Source organism: Ictalurus furcatus, chromosome 11 (genome assembly GCF_023375685.1).
Source record: "Ictalurus furcatus strain D&B chromosome 11, Billie_1.0, whole genome shotgun sequence".
Lineage (NCBI taxonomy): Eukaryota > Metazoa > Chordata > Actinopteri > Siluriformes > Ictaluridae > Ictalurus > Ictalurus furcatus.
Genome location: NC_071265.1, coordinates 21,451,998 through 21,471,179, shown reverse-complemented (window position 1 = coordinate 21,471,179; position 19,182 = coordinate 21,451,998).

Genomic DNA, 19,182 nt, shown 5'->3' with positions numbered 1-19,182 from the left:
ATGTTGTGTGAGCTTCACGCTGTGGGAATGAGTATATCCACTCTGTCATATTGAGGGTATGGCCTGTCACAGAGGCTCCAACAATAGGGGCGTGGCTGGCTGAAATGGCACGTAGACCCTAATTGTAGAAGGAACCAACCCTGCTGAGAAACATTCCTTTAAGAACTCCAGGACTGTAGCCATTGCACAGTTTACTGGGTCTCACTGACGTTCCTATCGTTTAACATGGTCTCTACAACCTTGATTGAGAGACCGGAATCTATGAGTTGGTGCCCGTCAGGGTGAACCTCTCAGGGAGTGGCGCCCAGCAGAAATACTATCTCCAAGAACCAAAATCGAGCTGGCCAGTTCGGTGCAACGAGCAGCAGACATACCATGATCTTGGCAAACTCTCGTTAGAGCCTGTGGGAGCAGAGTGGTTGGGGGAAAGGTGTACAGACATGACCTCAGCCACATGTGTATCACGTGTATCAGGGTGCGAGAGGAGTTAGAGCGAGCCACAGCGGGCGGCGTGTTGTTTTCTCGGAGGCAAACATGTCCACTTCTGCTTGGCCGAACCTCCACCATAAGGACTCATCCACTTCTCAGGGAACAGTGTTACATGCATAACCCAGACGTTTTTCCTTGCACGCTCTTTCATTTGGTTTGCTATATTTTCCCTTCAAGCATTTCTATCCGATGTTCATGTTTCCTTCACGGAGCAAGTGACAAATTTTCTTACCACGTTTAAATTAAATTGTTTATCAAATTTTCCAAATGTATCCATTAAAAAAAATTCATGGTAGTTGTCATGGCAAGTTGTCTTTAGAGAGCCACACTCATTCAGCAGTGATTCCCCACTGATGCAGCAATATCAGATGAATACTGTCTCTGTGCTCTCAAGCTTGAATTACTTTTATAAAAGCTGTCTGAAGCAGCTACTAGATGTTCTATTGATGCCAGCCATGACAGAATTGTTTGCCTGTTCTATACACAAACTCTGATTGTTGTGTTTGTGTGTGAGAGTGAAATGTCTAGAGAATTCACTCTATTCATAAGTCTCCAAGCAGCAGACAATTCAACCCTCCAACAGATTTTACAGGCACAAAGAGTGTTTGTGCTCAGGTTCACTACCAGCCAACTCGCTCAGAAACGTAGGCATCTGAAAGGATGACTCCGCCAAGGTCCTCTGTGCTAAACCAGCTTTCAAACACAAGAATGACCTGCCTTTGATCATCGTATCTGAATGTTGTCTACCAAGATGAAGAATTTCTGTTTAATCCTTTCTCCAAGAGCTTTTGAAGAGCCTTCTTTCTGCCTGATGAAACTAGTTATTCGCATATCTGGATATCAGAACGCGGATGTTTACCCGATTTTCCTTCCAATTTAGTCACTGCCAGTTCTCACCCACCACCTCATTTTTTCCTATTGCATGGCAGATACCACCCAAGGAGGATAACACATGCTTTTTCAAAGACATTTCAGTCATATGCATAAATTTCTTATATGGTGTATTTGTATACTATTCATTTTAAAATGTGGACATTCAAAAACAAATAAAAAGTTAAAAGGCCCATTCCTCGTACCCAGTTTGTGTGACAGTTGCTAGATGTGATGTTGGAGTTCATTTGAGGTGAATGTGTGGGCAGATGCAACATCCTGTGGTAAAGTGCTTTTGGCTAAAGTTTACTGCAGAATTTCTAGCCAGCAGGCATACTACCACTTTAATATCTATATCCATCCATCCAGTTTCTGTACTGTTTATCCTACACAGGGTCGTGGGGAGCCTGGACCTTATCCAAGGGGACTCGGGGCAGAAGGTAGAGGACACCCTGGTTGAGGTGCCAATCCATCGCAGAAAACAATCGCACAAACCGGAATCAAACCCCCAACTCTGGAGGTGTGAGGAAAACGCTGGTTATAGATGTAACCATGGTTCTGTGAATTCCGGATGACCACCAGAGACGGTGCTACAGTAGTGGATGATCGCAGCATCAGCCAGTTAGGTTGAGAAAATAAATACCAAAGTCATGTGGTGACGTGAGCTGAGCAGAAGTCATATAAGCCACTGCAGCTCAGCACTCCACCTGAGTAGAAGCTGCAGTGGCTTATATCACCTCTGCTCAGCCAGGGCCGTAAGCACCATTGACATTGAGGGGGACACATCCCTCCCAATAATCAGATATGGCCAAATTGTCTAACCCCCCCCCAGTATTTGATCATTTTTGATGCTGTTCTGCTGCACTCAATTATGCACTGCTACGTGTGTTATTAGGATGACAAAAAGTTTTTAAAAAATTCATTTAGGCTGGTCTGCCTCAGTGGTCTAGCAACGCCCTTTACGCACCAAGATTTGACCGGATTCCTTGAATCTTTTAATTATATTGTGCACTAAAGAAAGTGAAATGCCCAAAATCCTACCGATTTGTCTTTAGGGAATGTTGTTCTCAAAGTGTTGGATATTGGCGAGCCTCGCCCCATCCTTGCTCTTGAAGGACTAGGTCTTTTTTGGAGGCTCCTTATATTCTATGATTAGACGATTGCCTCACCTGTTTCACGTCACCTTCTTATTTCAACTTGTGACATCGCTATTAGTCGTAAATTGTCCCTGGCCCAACTTTTTTTGGAACATGTTGCATGCATCAATTTCAAAATAAACTTTTACCTTAAAACAGCTATGCGGTTGATTAAATAAAATACCTGGTCTTTATACGTTTTTTGTTTAAATACAAGTCAAAGTACATTTACAAATCACTCCTCTTTGTTTTATTAGCATTTTCCCTACTGTCCCAACTTTTTCAGAATTGGGGTTGTATATAATAAACAGCTACCTTTTTTGAAAAATATTATTTTTACTTTATTTGTAAAGTGTCTCTCTGAGCATGTTTAGAGGCAGTGAGGCTGGGTGTTAAGTCAGAGTAGTACCTGCACACTGGCACGCACACCAGTGGTTACAAATTTTTTGCTACGTGAGCGGTAATAGACTGAAGATGTGGGCATACTTCACAGGAAGTTTTTGTGTGCGTCAGAATGAGAAAATGTGACTGTTTCAAATGTGATATGGAAAGTAAGAGAAACAGATGCACTCTGCACATATTTAATCGAGATACAAAGGCATTTGACAGTAAGGGCACAAAATTGACAAAACATAGAATAAATAATGGATGAGAACAGACAGAGAGAGAGAGAGAGAGAGAGAGAGAGCGCGCGAGAGAGAGAGAGAGAGAGAGAGAGAGAGAGAGAGAGAGAGAGACGTGCGTAGCGGCATGTACACTCTCTGGTTAGAAGCTCGAGCTTGTGTAAAAGAAACCCCCGGTCTGCCTCTTGCCTCTCTCTTTCCTTATACTTTTTTATTGTTTATTGTTTATTTATTTATTTTTTTAGCTAGACCAGCAAGAGAGCTCAGTTTTTAAGAGAGTGTTTAATACTGTTATGTATTAACTCCAATTCATATCCAAACCACGCCTCCACAAGTGACGCACAGCAAAATCACACATTAGGTGTCACTTGCCCTGAAACACGAGCTTCCCGGTAATTCTAATGATGACTCAGTCTCTACGTGCGGTAGTGCACATTCACGGAGCTGAAAACCACTGCACAGTAATAATCTTTCTATTGCCACCATTTTAAAAATCTTCTGAGGGGCTCAACAGGATTAAGAGGATTATAACCGGCCCTTTCAAAGTATTGGGGTGGAAGTTATTTGGATGACAACTATATGTTATTCTTCAGTGTTATCTAGATTGATCAGATATAGATCCAACTGGACATAGACATAATAAAAGACTGCAGAAATATTTTAACAGTTCTCAAACTACATGCATTAACAATCAAATTTTCAGCTGTCACTGCATTGAATTTCTAACCTACAGTATTTTCTTCAATCTAGTTGCACCAGTACTTTGCACTTCAATTACTAACTTAGGGATATGAATATTTCAAACTTGTTCATCTCTATGTGTCTACTCGTTGTTTATATATATTTTGGCTTGACAATTGTATTCTCTTCTGTCTTATTCTTTCATGAATAATTTCTGTTATTTGCTATTGTAATACTTAATCATTAGTTCACCTAGAAATAATTAAACTAGGAATAGTGATATCTAAAGCGTGATCTTATCATAAAAACAGCATTTTAGGGGAAATTGGGAATAAATATGTTAACGAGTCCTCGACTAGTTGTGCATGCTAGGTGTGAAGTCAAATTTGCCATGCCATTGGCATTCACTGCTCTTGTCCTCACTGGCCTAAATTCCTGCTGAAAGTCTATTGCTTTAAAAACACACCATCCATTCCTAATGTTGGCTGACAGGCGGATTTTATACTCAAGCAGCAACAGACTGCGATTAAGGCAACTAACCAGTGGTGCCAGGATGGCTAGCTGCTGGTGCTAGCAAGTGTTTTTAGGTGTTGTTTTGGACAAGGATTCTCATGTCATTGTATAATTATATTCATTTAGAGATAGAACACAAAAACTAGTCCTATTTGGGTCAAAGGATTCAACTCAATGCAGTATAATTAACAGTTTAACAGTTGAATCCTCCTGTCTTAGTAATTGTAGGAAATGTATACAATGTAGGCTCGTGACAATGTAGGCTCATCTATCTTCTTTTGTCTGTAGCTAGATAATGCCAAAGCACAGCATTTGTGTTCCAGTGTCCTGTACCACAAGCTGTAACCCCGGCTACAATTTTAACATGGAGGACATTCCTACCGTCACAGTGCAATATATTTCTTAATTGCTTACACCAAGGATAACGCTTTCCATGTATATGCCAGTGCACAATAGGTGTGTCCAAAAGTTCTTTCTTCTTCAGGGAACCATGGAAACCCTCAAGACTGTATCATCTATGGTGCTGGTACTAAAAAGTAACATAAGTCAGAAAAAAGGGTTCTGTAAAGGCATTTATATCAAACCCTTTATGTTCCAAGAAGGCAAGAAAAATGGCTTGAGACATCTCTTTAAAAAAAAATATCATGAACCCAGCACCAAGGAGCATGGGAAAGCACAGTGGAATGTTACCAAATTACAATAAAACTCTAATTCTCTCAGACTCCCAATTTCCCTTTAATAAAAAGAAGGAGATTAAACTAAATAGCCCTGGAATGACTGGTTTTCCCTAGAAGGCTGACCAATCTAATTACACGAAATATGAATTTCACCCTGAAGCACTGTAGGTAATAAAGTACAACGTGGAAGATTAATTTATTATTAGTTTTCTTTAGATTACATCTTTAATAATTCAGAAATCAATGGCAGCGGGAAGCCACTGGCAGACGGGAAAAGGAAGGCATAAAAGATTTCTTCTTTGGAAAAGCGACAATAAGTCAGCATGTGAGGTTATTACATTTTTCCCCTCTTGCAGCAGGCATTAGGATTTAGGAAGTGGATTCATACTCATAGCCTACTCATTGCTCACCATCTGAGCTCATTCCAACAGTTGTGTATGTACGCGCTACAGAGCACGTACTGTCACAAAGAAAGAAAAAAAAAAATCACATCATTAAATGTTTAAATGTAAAAAAAATTCAGCGCATTATTTTCGTATGTCAGCACGATCTGGGGTGTGTTAGTCTAGTTATACCACCGCTAACAATGTTTGACAACATGGTGTGCATTTTAACTGTTTATTAATGATGTGGAACATCTGAGACACATGTTAGCTCCTCACGATAAACAGTCGCTCCTTCACCCCTCCTTCACACCCCTCTCTCTCTCTCTCTCTCTCTCTCTCTCCCTCTCCTGATGCCTTCCTTTTTAGGAAACTTTGCAAAGCACCGTTACTTTGACTGTTGCAAAGCGCTTCCAACCTAGACTCCTTCCATAAATGAAAAAAAAAAGCTTCCTTATAAAAGTCAATGATTATACACTTTACTTAAATAGCACCTTTTGTTTGTTTTTAATCCATTTATTGTTAGTCTTACATTATGGCATGTACAAGTTCCTGTGTATCAGCTGTTACTATAGAAACAGCAATGAGCACATTAATATTAACCTGTCGTTCAAGTTACAGTGAACAGCTGTCTGAGCCGTGCTGTTATACAAAAATAACGTACACCTTCTAACCAATCAGATTGGAGCATTCAACTGCACTGTACTATAAATATTTCGAACTAATGCCTATTGTTGTGTTTAGGGATGCACCGAAATGAAAATTCTTGGCCAAAGCCGAATATAAAGAAAAAAATCAATTACAAAAACTACAATTTCAAAATATTTATTTAACACTGAAGATTTTTTTTCATTCCGGCAGGCATAGGCTACCAACAAGGCACAATATAACTTTAAATAAATAAATGAGTAAAATAAAAATATTTTTACGTAGTCATCTTTGAGCCCCACTTGAATAGCCGATGTTAGGACTGTAACTGACTGCTGAAAGAATGTAACACACTGTAGCCTACAACAAAAAGTGCATTAAAAAGTGCACTGACAAGAGTGCAAAAAATGGTTCTATTGGGTTCTATACAGCTGATTATATTGGGGATATATACCGCTCGCGTCCCTGTACACCTCGCGGAGTATTAGAGTAGATATAGTATAGTTAGATACATTGTTAATGTTATGTTCCTAAGATTTAGTTAGTTAGATTTAGTTAGTTTAAACTAAATATTAGTTCATTTAGTCCCCGCTGGTTTTTCCGCTCCCAGTCCATAGTACTAGTTCATGTTTCTTGTTTTGTGTTTTAACCCTGTTTTCTGTGACTGCGACTCTGATTCCTGCTTTGCCCCGTTTATGCCTGTTTGCCGCTCGCCCGACCCTTTTTCTGTCTTGACTACGTTTTTTGGATTACGATTTGGATTTGTCTGCCTGCCTTTAAATAAATACGTCTTTACTTGCTTTCGTACATTCGGTGCATGCCCAGTTGTGTTTATGTACATTCAGTGCTTAAGTGTTTAACTGAATTTTAGTTAAACTACTGTGCTGAATTATACAGTAAGTCGAAAGTTTCTGTGCTCGTTAACAGTTTGGAATGTATCCTCCACAGTTAGCAAACACTGCACAGTTTCTAAGGCTCAATATGCAAGTGCAAACAAGTGTGCAAAGTCCAACAGGGCAGCAATGAAAAGAGCTGGGTTCAATTTTTCAAAAGCATTTTTGGAAAAAAAAAAAGTTTTTCTCTAATAAGGCCTGCAGTTTCTCAATTATCAAGCAGCACATTACATGTTTAGATTTTGAATAGCAATGTTTTGTTGTTGTTTTTCTTTTTCTTTTGCATTATGCAGTTAGACATGAACAGAATGTCTGCTAACTTATGAATGATGAATGACTGTTTCGTTAGGCTGGCTAAATCGTATCTTGCTGAGTGAATTATTTCTGAATGCTGGAATTGTGAAACATAATAGAATTATAGACAATAAGCATGTGCTTGTTGGGGAAACCTTGTGGCACTTTTTGATCAGAAAACTTCCTTGATAGGAAGTTGGAGTCAGAGCGCAGGGTCAGCCATGATACAGCGCCCCTGGAGCAGAGAGGGTTAAGGGCCTTGCTCAAGGGCCCAACAGTGGCAGCTTGGCAGTGCTGGGGCTTGAACCCCCGACCTTCCGATCGGTAACCCAGAGCCTTAACTGACAATTTTCAAATGACACATTTATTAGCCCAGTATGAATAACAGCATTCAGCACTCTCCTAATAACACGAGGCCACAGCAGATCAATGCATACTTTAACACTGACTCTGTGATATGAACATTACAAAGATGTCATGTGTCCGACATTTAAGTTCAACATGTGAGCATCCCTTGGGATACTCAGCCAGTCATGAGACATGAAACTGTTGTGACTTGTATGAAACTATACTTTCCAGTTATTTAAAAACTTGCAATGAAAACAGTCATATTCCAGTAATCTGTGCTCCTTTAGTGGGTCTTATCATGCGTCATAAGCACAGCTGTGTTCACAGGTGTGTGAACTTCCTCAAAGGAAGCACAACTCTCAGTGAAGTCCACAAGCAATTACAAAAGAGCTTAGCAGTTACCGTTGCCGTGTGCCTCTGGAGCTGTAAACTAATAATTAGTCTCACAGGTTAGTCCTCTAGCTTTCCCCTGGTACCTTTGTTAATAAACATGTCAGAAACCACCTACTTTTTAAGAAGTGTTTGAATGATATTCCAAGTAGCCACTCTGATTCACCCATCAGGATTTATTCCAGAAAAGCTTGTTGTTTCACTGTGTTTAAAGGTTTGTTTTCCTGGCGTATAGATATATTGAGAGCGAACTGATTGCAAGATATAAGATTCTGAAGCTTGTGGCCAGAGAAGTCAGAATATCAGATGGTCCACTGTGCATGGATGGGGTAACATTAAACACCTGATTTTTCCAATCTTCAACTGTCCAGTTTGGGTGATCCTGTGCCCAATGTAGATCAGTGACGTGCGGTGAGGTTCGTGGTTGGGGAGGCACTGACTCTTTCAACGTCAGATTTACAAATAGATGAATTCGACAGAGTAGCATAAATTCACCATTCAACTGGCGGCTTGCACATTGACTACTGGTTATGTTTCATATCCCATATCAGCATTCTTTACACACACATAGGTAAGGTACATATCTGGCCAAAGAAGAAGGTTAAATTTATAGCGGCTCAGAGAGCACGCATTTGCTCTGCACCCTCCGTGTGTTCTTAATTTGTCATCACAATTCATACTCATTCAATACAAATGAAAGTGTATACAGTCCACAACAAAAAGACAAATGTAGTTTTATTCTTTAAAATAACTTACTTTTTTTCTTATCTTGTTTTATTTATTTTTTTTATTATTATTAAAAATGTAAAAAAAAATTTGTTGTGGACTGTACAGCAGTGTATGCATGGTCTTACCTTTACTCATCTGTCATTACTCACATAACCAAATCACAAAAACGCCTCCCTCACTTCACAGGACACCTCCTTTCACAGGCCTCCTCACTTTTAGCCACAGAACGCAAAATGACAGATCTGGGCTTTGTTTGTGACATCCATTATCCCGTCTTCTTCTACAGCAACAAATAGGGCTGCATTATTCTCCTTTTATATATATCATTTCTAATCACATCACTTATTGCTTCAATTAAATCGTTCTGAATTCTGTTTGATAAGCCTGAAAACACAGTGGATGTCTCCAAATGTCTAGCTAACCCATCATCTTTCTCAGCTAAAGCATGTAATAGTTCTACAGAGCGGCCACGATTAGAAGAGCTCGTACTCTCATCGTTAGCACGAAATGCTAATTGCTGTTTGGTTAAGTTGCATTAGTGAGGTCTTTTAAAATCTCTCGGTTTTCCTTTACCTTAGCATTGTGGATGATAATATTTAGTCTCTGCTGTTCGTTCGAAGCCATATCTATCCTTGCGCTTCCAAAAGTTTTTAAAGCAACTTGGCTTTGAAGGTTAGTAGTTGAAGTTCATTGAAGTCTGCTGAGGCTTCTTGGTATATTTTTCAAGTCACAAAGTCCCGCTGTAGTCCAGACAGTGTTTTCAGGTGTAGCACTCCGTTTGAAAAGAGCGTGTTATCTTCTGTCCCGTCGTTTGAAGCAAATATTTTAGCCTCGTCATCCGTCTTCCATATATGTATATATATATATATATATATATATATATATATATATATATATATATATATATATATATATATATATATAATCTTCCATTTTTGCAGAAAAAAATAAAAATAAACGGACTGATGCAGTGCACTCGACTAGCATATTACCCACAATGCCATTTGTCTGTAATACGTGAAGAAGAACAATAGCAGAACAAGCCCGTATGCTCACACACGCCCCCTTCAGTGAGGCAGAGGTACTTCCTGCCTCCCCTCCTGCTTTTTCACTGCGTCCTTATGTCAGATAAGCAAGACTAATAAGTTGTACACATACGTGAAATACATGACCTAGACTATGGAATGTGAGGACATATAATAAAAGTGTGTACAAACATTACATTGGTGACATACAGAGAGATCAGTTGCACGTGCTCAAATTGAGAAAAAAAATGAGCAGCTCAACCCAGTTTGTGAGGGATTGCGCAATCCGAGAGGAGGCTCAGTTCGTCGCTGCCTCCCTTCGCGTCTTTCCCCCGTATTTGAACAGGAAAATACACAAATTCAGTGACATTGACTATAAAAATAATTGGAATGATTGGAATCATACAATAATTACATTTCTACCACAGATCAGTGGACAAATATTTATTTATTTCTTTTTAATCATTATTTGTTTTTTACATTTCATGATGACACAGGAGAGGCACTGCCTCCCCAGCCTCCCCTGACCGCACGTCACTGATGTAGATTCCTATTCTTGTCTGACAGAAGTGTTAGACCATCTGCCCCATTTGTGTGTTCTGAGATGCTTTCCTGCTCCCCATGGTTATTTGAGTTACTGTAGCTTTGCTGTCAGCCGGAAACAGTCTGGCCACAGTCTGACCTCTCAACTAGGCATTTCTTCCTAGGAAATGCCTAACGAACTGCCACTCATTGGATGTTCTTTTGTTTTCTACCATTCTGTGTGAACTCATCAGTGGGAGACATTTGTGTGTAAAAATCCCAGGAGATCAGACAAACTCAAACGAGCCCGTCTGGCACCAACGAACATACCACGGTCGATATCACCTTTCCCCCCATTCTGATGTTTGATGTGAACAATAAGTGAAGCTCTTGACCTGTATCCAGGGACATCACTAGGGCTATTTTGGAGGGGGGGATGGGTTAAAACATAATTGATTAAATATTAATTTGGAGGAAAATAATGAATTTAAACCATTTTGGAATAAGGCTGTAACATAACAAAATGTGGGAAAAGTGAAGCGCTGTGAATACTTTCCGGATGCACTGTATGCCCAGACCCCCCTAAAAGAGGCTTAGCCCCCCGTTCATAAATCTCTAGTGATGTCCCTGCCTGAATCTGCATAATATTGTACATTGCACTGATGATCCAGTACATGATTGGTTGATTGGATATACGCATGGATGTGCAGGTGTACAAGTGTTCCTAATAAGGTTTTAATGATTAGTTATTTATTTATGTTTTACTTTTTTTTTTAATCTTTGTATCTTGGTAAATAAGAACACTTAGCTTTTTCATGTCACTAAAACACTGTAGCATGCATGCACTCTGTGACTGTGTGACTATTATGCAAAGTCTCTTTCTGTTTCTTTCCATGTGCCAAATATCCCTATTGCAAAGTCTCCTGACCCTTGGTACATATACACACACAGTAAGCATGAGTGTATTAACTGGAACAATTACTTCAAAAGTATTTTAAGTATCAACTAATGCAGTTAATTGCATTTTAATTAATATGTATTTAACTGGAAGGCCACAGAGCTGATCTTTCTACTGCATATGCTTGTCATATCCTATTTCATCTTTTTATATGTATTATTCCCGATTGTACTTGCAGTTTGTTAGCTATTAGGTTACTTTTCTTAATCTAAAAAAATAAACATACATCTGACCAGAAAAAGTATAACACAATTTTTTTCTTCTTCAAACCACTGAATGTCTCTTTGTACTCCTTTCCATTCTTCCCATTCATGGCCAAGTGTCCCTGAGCCCCCTTGAATATCTTAGGCACACCTGCAACACTAAATCATCAATTGTCAAATAGCTACACAATTACTGCTCTGTTAAAATGCAGGCTCTGTAGGGGCTTTGAATTCAATCAGGTTAATCTGTTTATATAACAGAGCACTTACCACATTCCTACTAACAGCTTGATTCTAAATCACTCATTCAACCTGAAACAATAAGCACAAAAAAGGCAGGATTAAGGATTTAAACTTGACCTGCAGTGACCCCAACAATAAAAGTAGCTTCTGGAACTAAGCTGCACCATAATGTTTATTCCAGCCAAATCACATTTTCATATTAAATTTGTTATAATCTTGTTGTTTGTTTCTAAAAAAAAATAAATAATAAAAAATCAATACAGCGAAACAAATGAACAGCAGTGACAATCCTGAATAGACGCTAGATTAAAAACAATAATAATTTGAAGGTTTATTGTGTTATAAAACTCAAAGGTCAGACAACGTGACAGATGTTCAGACTGAAGAGAGTGCAAGGCATATTTACACAAGCCCAGTAACTCCTCATGGGAATATTACACATTTTTATTCTCCGCTGAATATATCGCTTTGCTTGTATTTCCTCATTTTTAAGTCGCTTTGGATAAAAGCGTTTGCTAAATGAACAAATGTAAATGTAAATGAGCCATAGCAACAAGGAGAGACAAGTGTTCATTTAGAGTAGCGATCACTCATGAATCATGAAATCCTGTTTCTTATTGTGGTGAAGAAAACACGTTCAGTTCATTCTAGTCAGTGAATGATTCATTTCAGTCATAGAACTTCAAATGGTCTATGAGATGTTCTGTGATCCTGCCTTTTAATGCCTTTAAAGAAATAAGCTGAACTGTGGCAAATGTGGGATACAATCTTTTCTGGGGTATTTCCCCTTTCAGCCTCTTCTGAGAGTTCTATCCAGCATGCCACTAATCTGCTAACACAGAGATTATAAATAATTAGCTGGATTTTTGCTTTGGTTGGATCTGGTGAACTATCAAGCAGGCATGATATTTGATACTTGTGTCTTGAAAATGTCATGAATTTTCAACAAGGTGTTATTAATAAGTTAATCACAAGCAATCTAGTGTTTTGTAATCAAAAGACTTGCACCACTGTTCAGCTAGCAAATATTACATGTTGTACATGTAATATCAGTACTGATGTAATTTTGTAAAAAAAAAAAAAATTGGTGTATGACCTACAATACAATAGAATCCTGTCAAGGACAAGTTACGTTTCTGTGAGTTGGCAGTACTGTGTTGGCACTGCTAAGTAGGCTTGTGACATGCTCTCGCTTTTCATTGGTTTGAACAGACGACTATGATTCAGCACTTACCGCCACAGGGCTGGGCCGAGCTGGCACAGAGGACACTGGCACTATCATGGCCTTTCATCTCAAATGTCTTGTTTATGTCCTAATGATCTAATGTTGTGGCCGTGGCCTACACTGTTGTGGTTGTGACCTGTCATGGTGATGACCAAGCATTACTTGGCTAAATAGTGTAGTATTATCCTGGGTTTGGAAAGGGCAGCGTAGTCCTGGGAGCCAATTATTCTAGCACGCTAGCATGTCAACTGGACTGTCAGCATTAGGGACAGCTACAACGATGTATGAGAGTTCATTGTATGTCCTTGACCACTAATAACTTATGTGCTTGAACCACAGAGGCAAATGACCCAATCCTTTTCAGGTATAGTTTGGATTGTCCTCATTTATTTTTGTCTTATCTAACTTATCATGTCTCTAATGTGTGGGTAAAACGTTTAAAGGATGATACTTTATAGCCAAAATAATAACAGATATGCCTATCAAATCAGTGTGCATGCCCAAATTACTTGATATAATTTCAGGGAATTAACACCATAATAACTGCCTGAGCTGTATTAGATAAGTAGATAGCTTATACCTTGTCCACTATAGTGTACTACACGTGAACATGGCATCCAAGCTCAAATTGTAAAGCGTGCAGTAAGTGCAACACTCACCTTTAAAGCACATACAAGTACAACTGTGACATCCCAGAAAAAATGAAGAGAAACTTGTTTGTAGTAGGAAAGATATCTGACTCAAACCAACTGAATTTCATGAATTGCAGTAGTTGTGTAAGGATAGTACAAAATCCCAGATTTCTCACAGACAATGAAAACTTCTTTTTACTGTATCACAGGGAATGTAATTCCCAGTACAAGTAAAGACTGCAGACAATTAAGTCTCATTGAAGATTACCATTAAGGAATGGCATTGGGAGTGTGAGACAAACATCACAACATTATGGCCTTGATTTGGAAGGTGCTTTATTAATGTCATGTTTCAAAGGTGGAGCCTGATGCAATTTGCAGATCTTCAAACATTTAATAAGAAATAAAGACAATACAAAGGACTCCACAACAAACATGCAAAACACTGAGACAAAAACTAAACACAGTAGCATAGACCAAAACATGGAAATGCGATAACATGAAACAAGGAAAGCAGTGCAAACACTGGCATATATACAAAAGCGCTCATTAACCGAAAGGTAAATCAGGTGCCCGTGGTCATGTGACATTGATGAGTATGGTGGAGTGGCTGCTAGGAAATGAAGTCCATAGTCCCCTTCTTGATACAAGACAATTGATATGCTTTGTTCTCTTCGTATGTCAGTTTCAGCTGTCATCTGCTTTAGAAAGACATTTTAATGAAAATATAAAGAACAATAAATACATTTGAGACCGTTGCTTAAAGTAATGAATTAGCTATGTAAATATGTAAGTTACAGTAAAATGGCTGTAGGTTATTTCAAGGCTGAAGTTAAACCAATGGCCAGGAGCATCCTGACTGCTACGACTCATCATTTGTAATCAGCACTTCCTGTCTTGTCACTTTTACTTGCGTCATGACCTTAAGCACATACTGTATTAGGCAATGGAGTTAATTCCCATATACCACAAATGTCTTTCCTTGGGCTGGATATATTGGGAATTCAAACATATTCAAAGCACAAAACACTAAGGATAATTTTTTTTTTTTTTTTAAAAGGTTTAATTTCAGCACTAAATACTGAGGAACCGGATTGAGCGAAACACACTCTAACACTACTTCATTGTATTATAATATGTATAATTGTATTTGCTTGTATTTCCTCATTAGTAAGTCGCGTTGGATAAAAGCGTCTGCTAAATGAATAAATGTATGTAATTGTAAGATGTAAGTTTTTCCTGTAACTGTCCACAAATAACATAGCATGCAATTTTCTTTGTAATTTCATATGCTATAAAGTAAGAAATCACTGTAAATTTTACAGCAACGTACTGGCAACTCTAAAATATATAGTATACAGCTGTAAAACATATTTACACTAACATACTGTAATATCCTTTTACAGGTTTTGTGGGCATGGTGGCTTAGTGGTTAGCACGTTTGCTTCGCATCTCCAGGTTTGAAAGAGAGAGAAATTTTTAACTATCCAATATGTTTTTAGTAAAGTAGTCATACTTTTAACCAAAATGATGCTATCAAAAATACAGTGGCTTAAACTGTTAATGCACTTACTCCCATTTTGAAGTTTAAGATTGTAATAGAGATTTATTTATTTATTTATTTATTAAACATATTATACCACAGTGCTGTTGAATTCGCAATTCTGATTGCTTAGATGGTTGATTCATGTTCTGTAATGGCTGCTAGTTCTGGCTGCAAGGTCTATATCAAAGTGTTAGTTCTAATACGTTAATGTTTCTAAAGTAACAGCTTACACAGGGACGTGTATGGCAGACGCTCTGCATAAACAAGCATGTGTAATTGTTGATATGGGGAGGTTTTCTGTGTGGTTAATGTTTATTCATTACATTACATTACATTTATTCATTTATTCGTTTATCCAAAGCGACTTACAAATGAGAAAATACAAGCAAAGCGATATATCAAGCAGAGAACAATACAAGTAGTGCTACCGTACAAGATCTATTAATTGAATTCTAGAAGAAGCAAAGTGCACAGAGTAGAGGTGTAAGTGCAATTTAAAAAAAAAATTTTTATGGGTTGGTTAGGTGTTCACGGAGAGGTGGGTCTTTAGCTGTTTTTGGAAGATGGTGAGACATTCTGCGGTCCGGATTGAGGTTGGAAGTTCAGTCCACCACTGAGGAACAGTTAGTTTAAATGTTCTTGAAAGGGACCTTGAGCCACGCTGAGTAGGTACCACTAAGCGTCGGTTGTTAATCGATCGCAGATTGCGTGAGGGAACGTAAGCCTTCAGGAGAGAGTTGAGGTAGGAGGGTGCTGTTCCAGACAAGGTCTTGTAGGTGAGCATCAAGGCCTTGAATTTGATGCGGGTGGCTACAGGTAGCCAGTGGAGGGAGATGAAGAGGGGTGTGACATGGGTTCTCTTGGGCTGGTTGAAGACGAGGCGTGCTGCTGCATTCTGAATCATCTGAAGGGGTTTGATGGAGCTGGCCGGAAGGCCCGAGAGTAGTGAGTTGCAGTAGTCCAGTTTTGAGATAACAAGAGCCTGGACTAGTATCTGTGGACTATTATTCAGCATTATTGGACTATTATTCAGCAACCTGGACTATTATTCAGCATTATTGGAAGGTATCTCCAGTGTCTTTGTAACAGTAAGAGGTGAACCTTTAACTGTAAGTTTTCCAAGGCTTTGTCATTTCTCAGTAACATAACAAGCAGCACTTTTTGTCGTTGTAACTTCGCAACAGAGAAAACAAAGCATCTGGCAAGGGAACGACTATTTATAGCTGCTATAAAGTATGTGAAAATAATAACTACTTGGTTCACTTCACATGTTCCACAATATTAAATGCAACTATAAACAAATAAAATGTGTGATGTGATTTTTCTATATAAAAGCACACCCCATTGTGTTTTATACCTTAATTAACATGCTCTTTCACAAAATGTATGAAATGTTTTTCCTATAATACCAATATATTATATTTGTTCCTTATAAATCAATTTATGAAAGGTTGGGCCTCATGGCAAGAAAAGTATAGTTATGTGATAACATTAACCAGTGTAGATGTAAATCTAAGACAGTGATTTGGAAAAAAAAAACAAAACAAAACAAAAAAAAACAGTTTATAGTTTAAACTATTTATAGTGCAATTTGCTTGAGTTGGAAAGAAGAGATGTGCTTGACGTGCACTGCATGAGGGATAGTAATGGCAGCTAAGCTCTGCATTAATGAAACAAAAGGCCAGTATACAAGCCAGGGTGGTGGCTATGTGCAGGAATATAGCCTAGTGTAGCCTAAAGCCACTTATAACATTACAGTGCATGTATATTAACTATGGGGTTTTTTTTTAAATGAAAAGTAACATATTCTTTTCAAGCATTATGTTTTAAATTGTGCAATATGTCTGAGTTTGATGTAATATGGTTAAGGGAAAAAGAGTAATTAGAAGAGTGAAATCAGAATAAAAAATATGTGCTATACTTTATGTAAATAAATAATATATATAATAAATAATAATAGCTTGGATGCACTGGTATGTGAAAGACATTTTTGGTATTACTAACAAACTGATCTGTGCCATCTCTTGTTAGTGTGCTGTTCAAATAATCCTATTAAATTATATATATATATAAATTACATATATATATATAAATTACATATATATATATATATATATATATATATATATATATATATATATATATATATATGTATATGTGTATATATATATATATATATATATATATATATATATATATATATATGTATGTATACTCATTTATGTTGTCCCAACTGCTCTGAGATGTAATCTTGAATCAGAGTGACATGCAGTTTATAAATTTTATGAACAAAGACGTTTGCTCAGATCCTGAATTAGCACGCAAGATTTGTTGAGAAATCATTGTGTAATGTTTTCCGTTCAGACTTTCCTAGAGGACAAAAGTCAGCATTTTGGCATTGGCAAGCACAGTTTTTGATTTGACATAAAGCCACCCACCTTCAGAACATCCTTCACTTATTGTTCCAAAAATGTCTGTTTTTGTTTATTTGATAGATTTTCAAAGGGATTGTGTGATAGGACAAGAAATGAAGTGTTATGTTTTGCGTGGGCCCTTCCCAATCTTGACATCTTTTTGATCACTGTAATACCGCACTGCCTTTTCCTGCTGCTCTGAGCTGTTTATTTTGTTTCTCTTTGCCTGTGCAGTAAGTGACTGTGTTTACCTTATCTCAAAGGAGGTGTGAGGTGCTACTTATTTCTCTTAATTTTACCTCATCTTCTGATATAAACTGGAAATTTTTTCAGTTTTAGAGTAACACGTGCCTCGAGAATTTATTGGCAGTGACAAAAACAGTTTATCATACGAACTTATACAACCTGGAGGTTATACTATATATGTTTGTCGCATCCTGAGACCTAAGTTCAACTTAGGTTTACAAGGACTATGCCAGCAAATGTTTGACAATACACAGTGGTTGTAGTGCTCCATTGTCACGTTCTTGCATTATCGTTTCCCTGAACTGGATATAGATGGTAAAATAGGAATATATAAAGTGGGAATATAAAAGATATGGGATGCCAATCCATCGCAGGAACCATGGACACACATTCATACTCTCATTCACACCTAGGGGCAATTTAACTTTTATGTATGTTGACTACTAGGAGCACTACAGTCAACAGGAAGTTGAACAATATTTTTGCAACATTGTCAGTATTATCATTTTTATTATATGGGCAGACTTTGTAGCACCTTTGGTATCATTTTTACTTCTGTAGTGGGCTGGATTAGTCAAAGGTGCTAATGAATACTAAATTATTTGATTTAGAAAATTCTCACAAAATGAAAACATCCCTCAATCAAATCAGATCTCTCCACGGAGATAAAATGAAAAAGATGAAGCCTTAACTTCCCTAACATATTGCTTGGACACAGTACTTATTTGCCTAATATGCTTCCTATCCAGGCAGACAGACAGAGAGATTAAAAATAGAATTGCAGTTCTACAAAAATTACACACTGAATATTAAATAAAGATATGTTCAACATCAATAAGACTAATAGTAATATTATTACTATTATTTCTGTAAAGCTGCTTTGAGACAATGTCTATTGTAAAAAGCGCTATACAAATAAAATTGAATTGAATTGAATTAATAATAAAAGAAAAAAAGGAGCTATAAAAACAGGTGTGCAAATATGCAGCGAATAATAAATACAACATATGCATGACATAAACAGTATTTTACAGATGGTTGTGCGGCATTGAGATGAGCTGTTATTACAGTGTTATGCTGAAAGGTAAGTATGATTTCCTAAAACGTTCTTTATGGCAGCAGAGCATGAATGAGCCTGTTGGAAAATGAGCTCTGCTGTGTTTGTCGTGTGTCACGAAGGGGGTGAGATGGATTGTGCTTTCCATGATTGAAATCAGTTTGTTCAGTGACCCCTCCTACTCCTCATTGACTCAAACGTTTTTTGGTTTTGTCCAATGATGGTTTCGGTCTTGCAAATGAGTTTATTGATCCTGCTGGCATCTCTGACACGTGTCAGTACCGACATACTAGAATAGAATTGGTGTGAAGTTGGACGTTCGATATTCGCTGATGTGCGGGAATTAAGGGACCGTCTCTAAAGTTACATACGACATTGTTATACACGTTTCTAGCATTTGAAGGGATTGAATAGCATTTGAAGGGAATGACTTACAG